The sequence below is a fragment of the Eublepharis macularius genome, chromosome 2, assembly GCF_028583425.1.
Source record: "Eublepharis macularius isolate TG4126 chromosome 2, MPM_Emac_v1.0, whole genome shotgun sequence".
Classification (NCBI taxonomy): Eukaryota; Metazoa; Chordata; class Lepidosauria; order Squamata; family Eublepharidae; genus Eublepharis; species Eublepharis macularius.
This window is the reverse complement of record NC_072791.1, coordinates 98,535,256-98,548,705: the sequence shown is the minus strand read 5'-3', so window position 1 is coordinate 98,548,705 and position 13,450 is coordinate 98,535,256.

Genomic DNA, 13,450 nt, shown 5'->3' with positions numbered 1-13,450 from the left:
GGTGGGCCAACACACAATGATCAGGACATGAGAGAGCCCTGAAAAAAGGTGCAGGTACTAAGCATTAGTATCTTCACCAAAAAAGCCCTGGAAAGACCAGTGCAGTTAAGGATCTTTGTAGCAGTCATATGCCCTAGATCAGTGATGGCGAACCTTTTTGAACCCAAGTGCCAAAACTGCAACACAAAACCAACTTATTTATTTCAAAGTGCCAGCACTGCAATTAAACCTGAATACTGAGGTTTTAGTTAAGAAAAAACAACTCATACAGTTGTCCCAACTAATTAACATCTCTCTCTCTCTCTCTCTCTCTCTCTCTCTCTCTCTCTCTCTCTCTCTCTCTCTCTCTCTCTCTCTTTCTCTCTCTCTCACTCACTCACTCAGGAGCCATGACTGAAAGTAAAGCAAGTTAAATCAAAGCAGTTTGCCCTTCTTTAGACCAGCAGCCCTGCTTGCAAGCACCCTCTCTCTCTCTCTCTCACTCACTCAAGCCATGATTGAAAGTAAAGCAAGTTAAATCAAAGCAGTTTGCCCTTCTTTAGAAAGCCAGCCCCAGCAGCCTCGCTGCTGCCTCCGCTTCCTGCTGCTAAAGAGACGGGCAGCAGGGAGGCAGCCTTGGGGAAAAGGAATCACGTGGGCAGGGCCAAAACCCATATGATCTCTGCTCAGAGCTACTGGAACGCCGTTGCAGGCGTTCCCCCTCCAAATGAGGACCTAGCGATCGGCGACTTGGCTTGTGTGCCCACAGAGAGGGCTCTGTGTGCCAGCTGTGGCACACGTGCCATAGGTTCGCCATAGCTGCCCTAGATAATGTCCCAATTGACCTTTATAGTGAGGCAGTCTCTCTCTCTCACACTCTCTCTCTCACATATAGAGTGAACTTTATGTGTATAAACAGACACAACATTGTCAGGGGAGATGCAAGGTCAAACTCCCACTCACCATGAAATTCCCTCACAAGATAGCTCACAATACAGAAGATAAAGCAGAACAGCTGAAATAATTACAATTATATCCCACCTTTCTACATCTGAGGAACCCAAGTCAGCATACGCATGGCCTCCAAGACATCTCCCAAGGCACAGATCAGACCCAGACGTATCAAATCTCAGCAGCATTACATTATCATGTGCCTTCTAACCATATACTAGGACTCTGAATCCCCTCCTAGCATTTTAGCCCTTCCCATGACTCTGCAGCGCAGAGTGGTAAGGGGCAGCAACTGCAGCCCAAGCTCTGCTCACAACCTGAGTTCAATCCTGGTGGAAGCTGGGTTCAGGTAGCTGGTTCAAAGTTGACTCAGCCTTCCATCCTTCCGAGGTTGGTAAAATGAGTACCCAGTTTCCTGGGGGTAAAGTGTAGATGACTGGGGAAGGCAATAGCAAACCACTCCATTAAAAGTCTGCCAAGAAAAAGTTATGATGCGAGAGCCCCCCGTGGGTCAGTAATGACTTGGTGCTTGCACAGGAAACTACCTTTACCTTTACCTAAAATAATAAATAAAAATAATAAATAATAAACAAGCTGAAATATAAATTTATTCTGCATGACCATAAATAGAGCCCGAGCATCACATATCTCCAGGTATAAACCTCTGTTCCCTCTTGTATCCACTCAACATTCCTGGAATTCAATGCTTTTGCCCACCTTGACTTCTAAAATTGGGCCTTTTTCATTACACCATTTTTTGTAGAATCTTGGGGCTGTGTGCCTCATCCTGCAACGTGTATAGCTTGGATAGATACATTGTTCGAAATTGCCCCATCTCCAGACCAGCATAGCTTCTTTGCAGAGAATCAGGGATGCTGTACCACCTTGTTGATTTACATAGTACATTGCAATTGTGTAGTCTGTCTGCACCAACACATGACAATTTCGATAAAAAGCTGCAAAGGACACAAGTGCAAAATGTATTGCTCTTAACTCTAATACATTAATGTGTAACCTTCGTTCTGTTACTGATCATGCATCTTGAACAAACAATGTCCCACAATGGGCACCCCAACTATGCAATGAAACATCAGTCATCACAGTGATATCTGGATGTAGATAACCAAAAAGGATCCCTTTAAACAAGTTTTCATCCTTTGACCACCATATTATGGATCTAAAGGCATTCCTAGGCTCAGAAAACTTTAAGGAAGGTGAATGTTCAGTAGGATTATACTTACGAACAAACCAATTTTGGAGTGCTCACATATGCAGTCTAGCAAATGGCACCACTGATGTTGTAGCTGCCATATGCCCCAATAAACACTGAATAGTATGCAACATCTGAAAACAATTTCTCATCAAGATAAAGATTATACATTTAATTGACTTTGCCCTTCCTTGTGGCAAGAAGGCCCTCGCCACAAGAGAGTCTAACACTGCTCTGATATAGGGACCAGAAAGAAACGAGAGAAGAAGCCCCTCTCTGCGTCATCTCCTCAATAGCACCCTTGGCCAAAAAGGACTTGATCTCAGCCTTCAATTCAACCAAAGTATTATTCACAGCCATAGAAGGCTGAATACAACCAGGCAACTCAGCGAACTCTAGCCCATAACCTTTATTAACACTAGTTAAGACCCAAGATTCAGTTGTTATTGACTCCCATTCAGAGATGAGAGGTGCAGGATTTTGCTGGAAATAGAGACACTGATAGTGCCTGCCATAATACTGGTACGGATTGTACCTGGACGAATACCTTAGTTTATAGCCAGTCCTGTCCACTGAAGTTACCCCAAATGATCTGGCTGTTTGCCTCTTTTCCTTCTTTTTCTTCAGCACATCATCAGTGGTGCTAGAAAATAGCAAGTCACCTTCAAACGGCAGATTTTCTGTTTTGGTCCTGGTCTCCACTGGAAAGGCTGTAGAGCGAAGCCAGGAATGCCTCCTAATAAGCACTGCACCAGCCATACCATGTGCTGACGTATCTGCAGCATGGCTACCAGTGTTCATCTGTTGTTTGGAGAGGCGAATGGCCTCTGTCTGTAGTAGCGATACTATGGCCTTCTTGTCTTCTGGCAGATCAGCAACATAAGAAGACAACTTCTTCCATAGGTAAAGTTGGTACCCTGCCATAATCATTTGATAGTTGGCAATGCGAAGATTCAGAGCAGAGATGGAGTACTGATGCCTGCCCAAACCATCAATTTTTCTTCCCTCATTGTCTGGAGGAGCAGTAAGGGAACCAGATTTATGATGTCGAATTTCTTCTGCCACAAGAGAAGACGGAGGAGGGTGTTTCACCAAGGCCTGCCATGTACCTTGTTTGATCTTATACATCTGTTCTATACGTTTTGATGTAGCAGGTAACTCAGCAGGAACTTTCCACACCTTCCTCAACAATCTCCTGCAGGCCTTCTAACATTGGGAAGCTCATTGTTGCTGGAGAATCACTACAGATACGGCAGAGCAATTTGTCCTTTGTCTTAGGAGTGGTAGCTGACGTATCAATGTCCAGTGCCTTCGCCATGCATGTCATTTGTTCAGAGTATATATGTAGGTCTTCACAAGGAGAACTCAAAGTTGGACCCACATTACCATCTGGTGATGGATCTGAAAGCGACTTGGATGCGAATTCGGAACGATCCACATCGACATCCTCACCGTCGGAAGTGGGAGATGACAGCACTTCTTCTGGAAAATGTGGAGGCAACCGTCCATGCCCCTTCGATGTCGAAGGTCTTGGATCCAATAGCTTGTAACCCGAAGATGCTCCCTTCTATTGGCAATGATATGCAGCAGGGATGCAGCAGGCATGGTGATGTTGCATTGCAAGCGAGTGCCTCGGTTCTGAGCCTTCCTTGTCTGCAGAATGTCAGCTCCAATGGGAAGTTGCTGGTGATGAAACTGTCAAAGAATGTTTTCGGATCCGATGAGATGATGACTCTCCTAGACCTGGATCTGTAGGCGACAAGTGACTAGCCTCGGCTCCAGACATGGTACTCTCAAGCATTTTAGTCAGGGGAACAGCACTCAGTTCCGGCAATTCACTCTCTGACACTGAACGATCGGGTGAATTCAAGTGCAGAGATAGAGTATGTGGAGAAATCAACACGACATCATCATTCGACTCAGTCCGAGGGGACCAAGAATGGTGCTTAGAACTGGAAGTCGACCGATGCTTCAACTTCTTTGGCTTCTTCAGTGGCAGTTCCGAACTAGCTCTCGGATCCGAGGATGTCTTAGAGCTGGGTTTCTTCCTAGTCGGATCTGATCTCGGAATCGCCTTCCCCATCAGATCCGATCTTGCAGTCAATTTCGATGACACCACCAAGCCTGCTCTAGGTGCTTTTGGAGCTGACAACGGTGTTTTTTCCTTCACAGAAGGGGGCTTAGGCACCTCACTCCCATCCAACACCTTTTGCCACAACGCTGCCCTCAGCCACTGAGCCCTCTCGTGCCTCGCCTTCGGGGTGAAATTCTGGCAAATCTTGCATGCAGGTACATTATGACCCTCCCCGAGGCAGAACAAACACAGATCATGGCCATCAGTATGGGTCATTTTTGTATGGCACTGCGTACAATGCTTAAAGAGGGCCTTTGGAGCCATCATGGAGAGGTATAGAGAAACGCATCGTCAACCAGGCCGAAGTCAATACACATGGATCCAATAATGAAGTCCAAATCAGCAAGAAGAAGCATAGACAACAAACAATCCAGTCCAAAAAGCCAAAGAAGTCAGTCAGAATCAGAAACGGTGAGCTATGAAGCGGAGGTCCTTCTCCTAGCGGCAGCAAGAAGAGAACTGAGGGAAGGGGCCATTGCTCGCCATTGGTTCATGTGACCATTTGGGCGGGAAATGGTTGCTGTGAGGCTTGTGAGCAACAGCCCCTTTGGAGCTCAAGAAAGCAATAAAGAATTTTCCGGCGGCTGGCCTGCACCTGCGCAGTGCCATGTGTGGAGGCACAGAAGAACAACAATGAACTACCCTTACTAACAGGAACAAAACAAAGTATGTGAAAAGAGAAACATGTGGAGAGTCACATAATTTGCATCACTTACACAAGTTGCAGAATTATTCTGGGTACAGAATGATGCAGCAATTTTATTAAAAATGGAAAAGCATAAATGTTCCATAGTTCAAAGACCCTTCCCTATTCGTTTGACTGAAATTTGCTGTGATTCACACTGGCAACACTTGCACCAACGATTACTAAAACAGTTTCAAAAAACTGATAGAATTAGGTAAAAGAAAAAATATTGCTATTCCTTCTCTCCCTTGCTAGGTCCTCTCTCTTTCTCTCTGTGTGTGCTCACCCAAAGACAAGAAAAACACAAATCCTCAGTGTAATATCAAAGAAGTAAGGCCTGTGCTCTGCAAGTTAGCTTTAACTTGCTGCCTCCCCTATTTAAAAGGAAGAGTGATGGATGCAATTTAACTACCCCAACCTTTTCCTTTCACTGAGATCACCTTAACAATAATCATTCTGACACTACATAATCATATGGTGTTGCACCTATCAGTATTATTTCAACAAGAAGAGATGAAAATGTTCAAGGGCTCTTTCTCAGAACTTAACAAAATCCACTACTTAAAGCAATTCTCATCTGGATTTCTGTCTAATGCATACTTTGCACCTTTGCATCACAGGGCACTTGCTCTCTTCCCAGGCACAGCTGCACACAAAATGATTCCCAAAAGCTTCCTGGCCCCCAGTCCCCAGAGACAGCATTATCAGTACATTACCAGGCAGGAAGGTGAAAACAAGGGAATGGAACTAGTAAGGGGAAAGGGGGGAGGTAAACCAAATGAAAAATACACAGCAGCTGGTCAGTGAGACTTGATTTTCAACTCTAATCTCAGCTTGCACAGCCAATGGGCGAGAAATACCACAATTTGCATGACAAGAGCCAAGTGAATTGAATGGTAGCAAATCAATTCTGCAAGAGAAGATAAAGCAGAATATAGCTAATGTATTAGCAGAAAGCTAGAAATTCAATTCCCATAATGTCAGATGATATTGATTAAAGCTGACACTTTTTTATTTTCCTGCCACTTGGGCTCCTGGAACAAGTTAGTTTTATAAAGACACGGTTGTCCTACATGTACGTAAATACACTTTGGTGTTAGGGGGAATAATGTAAAGTCCACCTCTGTGAAAAATACAGTACTTGGAGCTGAGAAAGGTTGATTTATAAACAGAAGCAAGAGTAAGGAGTTTAATGACAATGCCTAGCTCTTAGGAAAGTGGATGCATAGAGGTATGTTGCAATGGTTAAAAATGTGTGTGCTTAAAAAAATCTTAACAACTCAGGCAAGAGAAAGCCCAGCTTGCCTTTCTAATAATACCACAAGCTTCCTTTGCGCCACAGAATTCAGCAAAAAAAATCCCACAATCATTAGCAATGCAAACCCATGATTACTGCATAACTACTTTTAATCTCTACAGTAAGTCTATTTATAAAAGATCTGTTAAGGAACAATATACCTTTTAAAAAGAGCTCCAGTCCCTTCCACCTTCTAAAGTACTCCCTTAAAATCTTCTGGGTTAGGCCTCCACTATCAGTATGGCTGCTAAATTTAATAGGTGTCACCATCAATACTGAATTTAATAAGATAGAAAATATACTAAAAATGTCCACCTGTTTTCTGAAATTAAAAACTATCCTTGTTCACTACAAAATCTACCTCCACCCAATTCATGAGATCATTAAACAGCAAGTTAGTGTTTCTTCTGACAGAAGATACTACATCAGATTTGCTGGTTAAACAAAGTATTGAAGGCATGTTCAGTGTGTTAAGAAAGGCTTAAACTGACAATATTATGAAAGTTTGAAGGAAAGCAAATAAGCAAACTTAAAACAAAACGGCAGAAATTTTTGCAGTGCCAAGAATTCTTCATAAAGATATTGAATTTTTATTTCCAAATGTTTGATGCTTTAACATTTCATATGAAAACAAATTCACAACTAGTATTATTAGGGTAGTTGGGTAGAAGGAGGGAGTCCTGGAAAACTGCACACAGGTTCTCAGTGTCAAGAGAGATAAACTGATTTTGTCCCACCATATTATCTACAAATGCTACTGTTTAACCCTCTCCCACCCAAGAAAGTAACAGCAACTTCTTTTTGGAGAAAGTACAAGCATGCATTCCAGGGACTCAAGCCTGCCCCCTATCCAATGATTTCTGTGTCTCAAGGCTAAATTAGGAGCTCCATGAATGGAGCTGTCAGTATTTTAAAAAACCTGATTAACAAGCACATGTTGGGGCTGAGCCCAGTTCAGTTCAAGGACATAACACAAGAGGGAGAGTAAAACCTTCCCCTACATGCTGTTGTCCTGACTTAGGGAGCCACTATTTTTGCTCCATATGAATACAGAGTCAACAGAGGTTCCATGTGGGTTTATGGTCAGGGAAATGATACAGGGGAAAGTTTTAGGTGGGTAGCCATGTTGGTCTGCAGTAGAACAGCAGGATTTTAGTCCAGTGGCACCTTAGAGACCAGCATGATTTTCAAGGTATAAGCGTTTGAGAGTCAGAGCACTCTTCTTCAGATACAAGAAGGAATGGAGATCTCTGAGCCTTTAGAGCCCAATCAAAAGGTGGGTGCTGTGATACAGGGTAAAGGCTCCCCTTGTGCAATCCCAATCTGAATCAGACCCCTGTATACTGGATGATACTCTTTTTTTTAATGCTCTGTTCATGGAACACCTGATGTCTTATCTGGTTTGGCCTTCAGCTGTGTCCCAAACTACACTACTGAGAACCAGGCCAACACATATTTGGAAAATTCCTTTCACTCCCTACCCAGGGTTTTGCATTTTGATTGAATGGAATTCTAGAAAGTTGCTTTTTAATACATTGATAGGTTAACAATTTATTTTAAAAAGGGTGGACTTCAGAAATCCATGTGAACATTAACAGAACACCACACACAGCAGTTTGCATCACAACCATGGTTTTATGGAAGCAGTATTTTACAAATATTTATCTTTTTTAGATTATACAAAGGTTTCAAAGTTAAAGTCCCAGAAATAGACTGCAATTATACAATAAGCATTCAGTGATCAACTTCCATTATTGTTAGTATTGTATACTGAGATTAACGAAAATGGTCACCGACTCGCCCTGAGCTTGGTCCTGCTTGTATAAAGCATATCAGCTGGCGATCTCTTATGGCTGTGGTGAGAAGTGGTCTCGGAGCCGGTCTTTGATCACGTTGAATGCCATAGCTTGGAGCTGAGCCAGTACCACAAGTGCTCAGGCTATGTCAAAAGTGGACCGCCCACAAATGCTGAAGAAGGTCGCCCTCTGGGCCTCTATGACCTATCTTGTTTGCCTCAACATAGGACTTGAACCTCTCAATGTATCCCTCCCAGTCCTCGAAGGTTGAGTAAAAGGTTCAAAATGGCCCTTGAAGGCTATGATTCACTGTCAGCGAATCACAGCGGGGTGGCTGTGTATTAGCTCTGGTTCGTGATTTAGCAATTGGTGTTGCGGGGCTGCCTACCCACCTTTGCATCCCATCCTCGTTGCTAGTATTGTATATTGAGATTAACAGCTCTTTATTATAATAAGCATCTTTATTGGGGACTGGAAGCAGACAGACTGAAGACTCAGGCTCAACAGTAACCAATTTATACTTGTAGAAACCACACCCACTTTTACAACAACCAATACAATGTAAGCAGCTAGAATCCTTCATGTGCATGAACTATATACAAGTATCTACTTTTGAGCACAGTGATTGGACTACAAAGCAACAGTTCTGATTGGCTGTGCTGGCACCCAAACACCAATAGCTTTATAGGCTCAGGAGCCTTCATTCTACTCAAGCAATACGTAACAGTTAGCACCACTGATTTACAAGAAATGCTGCTCTTATCCTATGCATGCTTATTGAGAAGTAAATACTATGGAGTTCAATATGTAAATAGGATTTGATCTATAATTCTGCCAAGCATGATACAAGAACCTTGCCCTTAGTATCTGCTACACACATCCTGTTGCCAAGCAGCCCCCTCTCGTGCTCCAAGGCCTGCCATGAACTGTGTTTGGGTTCCCTGCGTTGCTGTTTTACTGCTACACCAGAGACTGCCTTGCACGTGTACACTTTAATACACGTGTCTGTTTCCTGCCTGTTTATTATCTACCATGGACTGTGCCTGTCCTGTCTCTGCTACGGACAGTGTTATACCTGCTGTTCCCTGTTTCCATGGAAGCCTGCCTCACCTGGGCCCAAGCCGCGTTGTTAGCAGCCAGGTGCCAGCCAGGGAGACCTCCAGTGAGCCTGACCAGGCACCCCCTGGCCAGTCCCCACCTGGAGCCTCCCGTGGGCCGGTCATCCAGCTTGCCGTCGCTACCGGGCAGCCTGCTAGCAAGCCCCAGCCATGCCCAGCCAGCAACCATGTTCCCAAGCAGCCAGAAGACCAGCCTGAACAGCCTGCTGAGAGAAGCCATTTCGGAGAAGTGAGCAGACCACGTCCACAGCAGCGAGCCTCGCCTTGCTCTGCATATCTTAATAGCCGCCCCGGAGAAGAAGCTAAGTGCCGACCATCCCAAGCACTTAGAGAATGCATCTCAAAGCAGCCTCCGCATTCCAGAGATGATGACGACAGGACAAGCCCTGTTCGCTGGAACATCCATTCAACACGCCCGGATCTCCCCCTCCCTCCTTTGTCCCCTCTTCATAAGGTGTCACAATAATATAATCAGATTCCTAAAGTGGCCCATCTAGGGTAGTTGTAGAGCCATTAAAACCTTTGTTTCGCCCGTGAGAACCACTAGGAACTGCACCAGCCCCAGGGTACGTTTTGGGGTATTTAAGCTGGTCTCCCAGGCCACATGGTGCGCGTGCCATTCCTATCCAGACTCCTTGCTGTCACTCCGTATTGGATCTAGTGCAGGCATTAGACCATCTCATCTCGCTGCTACGTCTTTGCTCCACGTCGGGATTGTGAGTATAACCCAGCTTCATCGCTCTCAAGTGGGCTATCCCGCTAATGCAACTGTCTCTATTTTCCCACTCTGTTTTCCTAGCTCTTGTGTGTAATCTTATATGCGTGTGCTAATGTGTGCATACGCCACATTATTTATTGAAACACGTATCGTTATTTAGTATGCCTCTTTATTGCACGAGCGTCTGGAAGGGACCCTGGTATACAGTTGGTTAAGATCTGCACTAAATTTAGTTCCAGACTGCTAGCTAATTCCCCATTCAAATAGAGCAGTTCTGGTAACATCCACATTAAAACCCAATGCCTCTTCCATAAACTTTTGGAGTTCTAAATGAGATGAAGCCACAACACTAGTGCTTAGAGGTGCTAGAGACCATTTAAAAGACTCTTAAATCACACATTAACAAAAACATTAAGAATTCTTTATAGTACCCCGAGGAACATCTCTCACCCCTCACTTTTCTCTAATTCCTGCTCTGTTCTCCTTTAGAAGTGAGCCTATAGCTAGGAGGAGAAAGTATGGATTTTCACTCTAAAGAACATGGCCTTTGTAACACTCATTTCAACCTTTTCCATCCCCCTCATGAAGATCACTAAAAATGATTTTCCAACATTATGGAAAAGTAGGGAATTTATTGTGAATAAAATGTGTGTGAACAGTACAATACTTATTGAACCATACCTACAGGCTAATTTGCCTTTGTTCATGTCAACACAGCCCAGGTGAACCAATTATAAAAACCTCATGTTTCCAATGATGCATCTTCATTGTGTCTTTGGATGTTTCCTTTGTTATGAGACAACACAAATAGGACTTGTATAAATTAATATCTGATGGGAAATAAGGTTCAAGCAGACATGATATTTAGGGGGATACCTACAGACGACGTTTTAAGAGAATAAACTTCAGCATTAGACTCCAGCAAGAGAGAATGCCTCTGTTAGTTCCTCTGCAATGATCTTCTTCAATTACTGCATTTGATTTCTATATCACATATAGGCAGTAACAGTACTCAATATTTAATGGGGAGCAGCATGATATAACACACTCTTCTCCAAACTGTGCTAGCATTCTTTTCTCACCTCTAGCATGAAAGAAAACACTATTTGGGGAGTTTAATCAAGAAGTGACAAGGAATCTAAGGACACATAGGAAGCCTAGGACCTGAGCAGTTTTTATGTATCAAATAATGCACTGCATAGCTGCGAGAAAAGGAGGTTTTCCTTTATCAACTTCTTCTTCTGGATAGTTACCAAGGGAAATAAACCTTCGAAAAACTGTGCTATGAAACAATCGAATCTCTTGATAAATATTTAAAAGTTTGAGATAATGTTATTTCTAAGAGGACTATAATCCCAAAAATATATCACTGCAGTGATTATTACTTGGTGACTAAAACTTTTCAGCCATTTTCTTCCAAATCTGGAGTGTTTATATTTATATAATTCAGCAGCCTAGACTATAAGCAGATTCAAAGACATGTTAGTAATCACATTCTCACTTTCAATTTTTACGTTTTCTTGCCTCAGCCTTCCTTAGGTCTTTCATTAAAAAAAAAATCCTTAACTTAAGTATGTGAACTGGAAGTATGAGCTTTGTAAACACAAAATAAAACTACCAGTCATAAAGGTCTTGGCAAACTTTTCTTGCTGAGGAACAACACACTGCATTTTCTATCAAATATCACTGTGGCATGTATATGGGAAAAGAAATGCAGCAATAAATCAAAGACATTCTAAGAACAGAATTTACTGCTTCGGCCACCTTGCAACCCTGCTGAAAGATCCATTTGAATCAAAAGGTCATTACATCCCTGGAATATCAGTGTTCCTTAACATTTGAAACGTGCAGCAAAATTCAACATTTGGAAAGATAAGAGTACTTATTAATTTGCAAAAGAACTAAAAATATATTCTTCCCTTTTACCTCTCTTTTTGGCCGAATCCACACTTCCCTTTTGTTTCTGCGCCTTTTTCGCAAGTGGTGCGCTGTTCATGCAGATACTCACATGCTTTCCCATTCCGCGTGTTCCCCGCCATCACCGCAGCACAATGGCGCCTTCCTTCCAAACCACGTGATAGTGGCGGAAATCCGTTTTCTCCCCACCTTTTTTTTTTGCACAGTGCAGAAAGATCGGTATACCGGTAAACCAACTGTAGTGAGCAGTGGTTTGCATGGGAAAAGAAACAGTCACCGGAGCATGAGCATGTCACACGGGGACCGTTTTCCTACTGTGTCCCACCATTTTTAAGAGCGTGAGGAGCCAAGCCAAGCAATCCTGTATTTCCCACAACGATCGTCTCCAGTAAACGGCAGGTGTGGAAAACAAATATATTCCTGAAAGCTTAGGATGCAGGTGGGAGATTCTACCATATGCGAAAGACAGAATGCATCATCTCATGGTGGTCGAATCCACATTCACCCATTACCCGCATGTTTATCGGATATCTTCCGTTTGCCTCCAATCCGCGATTTTTTCCTCTTCGTTCACATTCCTGCTTCCAATCCGTCTTTCTCGTGCGTCCCTCCGGTCACACGGCCGCTCGAAAACCGCTTTTTTGGGCAGGACCTTTTTTTCCCGCCCATTTTTTAAAAAATTTTTGAGCGCACTTTTCCGTTATTTCGATCTTGCCTTATAAAGAAACATCATTGAAGATAATGATGCCTCTCTTTCCCCCACTGACAGCACTGATGGCTCTCTCCCGTTTCTTTTTTGGAAATTTGGAAGCATGTGGGAAGCTTTCGTGGGCATTTCCTATGCAGGACAGTTCAGTGCCTGAATTTTACTGAAGTTTCACTTCCTTGGAGTGTCATTATTTTGATATTTCATAATTTCGATATTACAGTAATATAAAATAAAAAAAATTAAAAAACAGTTAAAAAGGAAGTTTCGCAAGTCCGTTCTGAGGACGGATTCACCCCAAAATGATTTTTCAAACTACCAGATTTGATTCAGAAACAGCATAATCAATAAATCCAATGCTATGAAGTCAAAAACAGTCTTTTGCAGACTACGGAGCACTTGCAAGTTGAATCAGCCAATAGGAACTCTCAGAACGGCCGGAGAGACAGGAAGGGGGGTGGTTTTTTAAAAAACCGCGTAAATTGCGTATTGGCCCATTCACAGCCACCGTGAAACTCCCGTTGAAAACCTGTGACCACATATTCGGGAGAAATGCGAATGAAATGCGTCTGTTTAATGAGGTAATGTGACCGGCACTCGAGATTGCGTGGGGAATGCGGGGAACATGCGACTTAGAATGAGTAATGTGGATTCGACCGGTGTTGCGTGGCTGTGCTGCGAAGCATGCCAACCACAATCTGAGCCATCATCACAAATATCACACTCTGAGCATCCATGTTGTTAACTACTAAAAGCAGAAAACTACTCTGAGCAGCAGAATTTCCGGACAATGCCTTTAATGTGACAATCTAATTTCAAATTTGCCTGCCATACCAACCAGCTAATTGTTAGAAAGTGGTCTGTGACGAGCAAAAAATGAGCCAATCAAAGATGAGAGGGAGGATACATTGCCATTTCTTAAAAGTCGGAATATTGGTA